This window comes from Podarcis vaucheri, assembly GCF_965113315.1.
Source record: "Podarcis vaucheri genome assembly, chromosome: 2".
Taxonomy (NCBI): Eukaryota; Metazoa; Chordata; class Lepidosauria; order Squamata; family Lacertidae; genus Podarcis; species Podarcis vaucheri.
Window position 1 is genome coordinate 130,086,630 of NC_138760.1, and position 5,727 is coordinate 130,092,356.

Sequence of the window (5,727 nt, forward strand, 5' to 3'; positions counted from 1 at the left end):
TTCTTTTAATACTCTTGGATGCAGAGTTTAGACTCTTTAAACTTGGGAACAGATATTTGGCTCCATGACCAAAATGACCAAAAGGGTCAGCTTCTAGAGGACTGGAAAGATCATGATTGTACTTCCCCTACCCTTGGCCCTAACCCTGTTGAGTATTTTTTGTTATGAGACTGAGTGTTTGGGGCTGATGCTGTAGCATTCTTGTCTGGGGGCTTGATGGAAAAACAGAAAAGTGTCCCTCACCTAACTCTCCAATGCCCTTCAACAAGAATGCTGTAGGAAATATTGCTAAGCCCAAAGGGAGCCAAGAATTTGCTTCAGCTCCACAACAGCAGCAAGAATACTTATCACAAAGTATTGGAAGACACAAGATCTACCCACCCGGGAAGAATGGCAGATGAAGGTGATGGACGACATGGAACCGGCTGAGATGACTGGCAGAATCCGAGACCAAGGAGAAGAGTCGGTGGAAGAAGATTGGAAAAAATTTAAAGTTTATTTTCAGAAATATTGTAAAATTAAGGAATGTTAGAAAGATGTTGGAATAAAACTATGTGGTTTTAGCAGAAAAGATATAATGGATTAAGCAAAAATGAATTGGTGAAAGAGAATGTAAAATCACAGTATATTAAGATAAATTATTAAGATAAAAACAAAGCTGGAAAGGATTTGCTGAAATATCTAACTGAATTAGAATACAAAAATGGGAGGTGTGAGGAGGTCAAGGAAGTAAGCGAATGAAAGCAAGTGATGTAAAGGTTTGACTTGTTTCTCTTTATTTTATTTTTATTCTTTTGTTCTTGGATGATATTTGTTTTCTTATGTATTGTTCTTTCTTTTTCCTTTTTGATTGTTCTGTTTTGACTTATATTTTTTCTTTTTTTGTAGCCTTTTAAAAAAAATTCTAATAAAAATTTACTAAAAAAAAAAAAAGAAATTGCTTCAGCTCACCTTGTTAATGGCAGAGCAAAAGCTATGCATGAGTCATTCTCAATCTACTTTCAGGACTGATTTTAGAACCCCATCATGCAAACATGACTATCCACACAGGGACCATCTATTTTTATTTTTTTCTGATACTGGATTTTAAGTTACAGTTACATCTTTTAAAACAGCTGTCAGTATATCACACTGTATTCCACTTGCCTTCCAAAGGAACACGTGGCTCTCCCCACATAGCGGGTTAGGTTGAGACTGCTGATCCAAAGTGATCAGTAATTTTTACGGTAATTACAATCCTGCTTTCCCTTGTACCAGCTTACCTTGACTTCAGTAAGGCCTTTGAAAAGGTCCCCCATGATATTATTGCAAAACAACTAGTAAAATGTGGGCTAGACAAACTACTGTTAGGTGGATTTGTAATTGGTTGACGGGCTGAACCCAAAGAGTGCTCATCAGTGGCTCACCTTCACCCTGGAAAAAAATGACTACTGGGGTTCCACAAGGTTCTGTCCTGGGCCTGGTGCTATTCAATATTTTTATAAATGATTTGGATGATGGAATAGAGGGCGTGCTAATCAAATTTGCAAATGACTGCAAACTGGGAGGGGTTGCTAATACACCAGAGGACAGGGTCAGAATTCAAAATGACCTGAATAGCCTAGAGAGCTGGGTCAAAACCAACAATATGGAGTTCCATAGGGAGAAATGTAAGGTACTGCACCTGGATAGAAAAAATGAAATGCACAGGTGGGGGACACTTGGCTTGACAACAGTACCTGTGAAAGGGATCTGGGAGTCTTACTCAACCACAAGCTGAATATGAGTCAACAGTGTGATGTGGCAGCTAAGAACACCAATGCAATTCTGGGCTGCATCAATAGGAGTATAGTGTCTAGATCAGGGGTCTGCAACCTTTAAGACAAAAAGAGCCACTTGGACCCGTTTCCGAAGGAAAAAACACCTGGGAGCCGCAAAACCATTGCGACATTTAAAACAAATATATCTCCAGAGCCGCGATTTGACAGCGGGCGGGAAGGTGACGTCGGGACTAACGCACGCACCGCCCCCATGCGACGTCATAGCCAGTACAGCGCCCGCCACAGTGGGGAGTGTCGGGGCGCACAATGCACCTCCTCCCCTCGCTAGTATCCGCCCCGGAGCCGCGGCAAAGGTGTAAAAGAGCGACATGCGGCTCCGGAGCCACGGGTTGCAGACCCCTGGTCTAGATCAAGTGAAGGAATGCCACCACACTATTCTGGTTGGTCAGACCACACCTGAAATACTGTGTCCAGTTGAAGAAGGATATTGTCAAGTTGGAGCATGTCCAGAGGAGGGTGACCAAAATGTAAAAGATCTGGAATCCAAGCCCTATGAGGAGAGACTTAGGGAGCTGGATTTGTTTAATCTAGAGAAGAGAAGATTAAGGAGTGACATGATAGCCATGTTTAAATATTTGAAGGGATGTCATGTTGAAGAGGGAGCAAGCTTGTTTTCTGCTGTTCTAGAGACTAGGATGCAGAATAATGGATTCAAACTATGGGAAAAGAGATTCCACCTGGGCGCGGTAATCCAGTCAGGGAAAAAGGGAGGCATACTATGTTTAGGGCACCGTTTCCAGCCCCTTCCCCTTTTCGGGGTGAGCATAGTGGATCCTAAAAAGGGCTGCTCAGTCATGGATACAGCTGCTGAGCTGCTCAACTGCCTCATTCCTTGAGTCAGAACGACTGAACGCCCATGTGTCAGTTCATGACTAGGGGCTTCACATTCCTGCCCCCGTAGCCATTTAGTGATCGCCATGGGGGGAGGGTTTGGGGGAGTTGGGTTGGGTTTTTGGAAGATGCCTGTGCGTGAATTTGTTTTATGTGTGTAGATCAGTGCACGCTGACCAACGCACAGTCTTCGCAGTAGGGCTGTGTTCTGATGGCTTGAGTAGTCACGACAAACTGGTGGATCCTATCTGCTGCAGCCTTCATCCGCCTTCAGAGCCGTTGTAACACACTGCTTGTTATCACCCGCCTGTTCTGCCGTTGAGGACTTCTTGGATCATTCTTTGTCTAGCTCCTTCCCTGTTATGTACCAAGCTTGGATGCTAGAACAATAGGCAAGTAGGATCCTAGAATGCAAGAACTGATTGGCTTGCAGGAAAAGACCAACCAGGCTCTAGGAGGGAAGCAGAATCAGCCAGTCAGACGGGACTCATTGTGTAAATAATGTATATAAAAGCCTGAGGTTTGGGGGGAAATTCAGTCACTGTTTTACAAGCTGCAATAAAGAGCATGAAATCACTACAGGACTCTGAGCATATTTAATTTTCTTTGACCTTACCGCCTTGGGTGACCCTGCTGGGAGTACGAGATTCCCAACCGCTTCACTCACAAGGGTCATAGGAATGTGCAAGCCCACTCACCATGACAAGTGAGAGAACTGAGATAGATTGCACTGAGCCCTGGTTCTCATTAGACAAAGCGTTCCACCAAAAAGGCTCTGGTTGAGGACAGCTGGATATGTTTTGGGCCAGGGACCTCCAGTAGGTTGCTGTTAGATGAGTGTCACACTCATGGGGGGTGTATTGGAAGATAATTCCCACAGATAAGAAAGGTCACAGACTGTTTAGGGCTTTAAAGATTAGCACCAAAACATTGAACCTGATTCGATACTCCACCTGGAGCCAATCCAGCTGATGAACAACCAACTGAATGTGGGCTCTCCACAAAGTCCAAGTAAGAACTCATGCATCTGCATATTAGACCATATGGAGTTTCTGGAGCAGTCTCAAGGGTAGCCCTGCATCTCTCTCACTCTCTATCACAATTATACCCTGCACTCCCCGGCTCAGGTGTACAGCAAGTTAAAGTAGTCTAGTCTGCAGGTGACTACTGCATGGATCACCATGGCAAGGTTGGAAAGGGACAGGTACGGTACCGATTGCCTAACCTGACATAGATTCAAAAATTCCAGTTTGGCTACATTTGTGACCAATGCCTCCATAGAGACAGAAGCATCCAGGATCAAAAAGGGACTCCTGATGGCAGCTACAGGTGACTATTGCGCCCCATGAAGAGCTGGGAGCTGGCAAACCGAACTGAAATCATTCTGGCCCAGCCATTGGGCGCCCATCTTTAATGGATAGAGATTAAGCCGACTCCATTTCCTCCATCCCAGCACACCCACCTAAAAATTGGCCAATATATCCAGGGTAGCATCTGGCCAGGGCCATGAAGCAGTAGATCCATGATGTTTGTGGTCAGATCTGTGGTTATGTACAAGATATTTGAATAAAGGGTGAATTTGGGGTTCCCCAATGCAAAAAGTGTGATGGTCCATGAGGATCCGTGCTTCAAAACCACGTTTTTGGTCCATGGTGTTGCCAGGGAGCCGTGGATCCTAGTTTTTTGTGGTGCGGGCTGTGGCCTGGCCATGATGTGTGATTTGACGGTGAGTTTGGGTTGGCCCAATGGAAAATGCGTGAGGATCCATGAGCATCCGTGCTTCAAAACCACGTTTTTGGGCCACGGAATGGCCAGGAAGCCGTGGATCCGTGATTTTTGTGGTGGATGCTGTGCCCCTGGCCATGATGTTTGAACTGATGGTGACTTTGGGCTGGTCTTGTGCAAAAATCATGAGGGTACATGAGGATCCGTGTTTTTTAACCATGTCTTTGCGCCCCTGCGGCCCCACGAAATAGTGGATGCGTGATTTTTTTGATGCTGTCTACAGAGTAAGACATAGTCTACAGTATCATGGTGGTTTTATTTAATTTGAATGAAAAAATCATATGAATTCACGAGGATCCGTCTAGATCCGCCTTTTACCTTTTTCCTTCAAAAACATACCAGTACAAGCAGTTGTGGCATTTCTGTGCACTCTGGTTTTCACCAATGTACCCCATTGCGCCAGAAGCGGTTTAGTCCTGTGGGCCATGTGACCCGGAAAAGCTGTCTGGGGACAAACGCCAGCCCCCTCGGTCTGACAGCGGAGGCGAGCGCCCCAACCCCACAGTCGCCTGGGCAGAGAGGACAAAGAGATGAAGATGCAGTGATGGGGAAGGGAGGGCCCCCCAAAAAGGGCCCTTACTGGGCCCCGGATCTATGCAATCCAGCTGCAAAGTGCAAACCCAACACCTGCAGGGCTTGCATGGCAGGATGAAGCCCCTCCCGTGCAGGAGATTACCCTCCCCCCACGCACAACAGCACTGGGCTATTCAAAGGAAAAGGACCCCTGGACCTTTACGTCCAGTCAAAGGCGACTGTGGGGTTGGGGCGCTCGTCTCCGCTGTCAGGGCCCCCCCATCTTATGCAGACTGACTACAAGGGAGGTGGGGGGTTCCCCGTTACCATTCTGCCCTGTGCATCTGGATCCCTACTTTGAAATGACTCAATAAGTGAATGTTAAAGGGCCTTTCCTGGAAGCGCTTTCCCTGGGACCCACCGGCAGGGTACGAGAGATCCGGCTGCAAAGTTGGGGACCTGCAGGGTCTCCTTTGGAAGTCTCTCCCCCCCCCCACACACACACAAACACACACACACACACGTTTCTCTTTCCCTGGGGGGCCAAGAGATGCTCCCCTGCCCTGCACCCCCAGGGGCCCTTGATGCAGAGTCCTTGGCCCAGATGGAGAAGGGAGGGCAGCCCCTAGAGCGCAGAAGCAGGCAGGGAGAGGGAGGGAGGGGCGGTCTGGGTGCCCTCGGCTTGCCAAGGGTTAAAAGGAGCAGAGCAGGATTCCTAGAGAGGACAGGAAGGGGAGGGCGGGGGAGGGCAAGGTCCTCCCCAGCAGAAGCCCCTCCC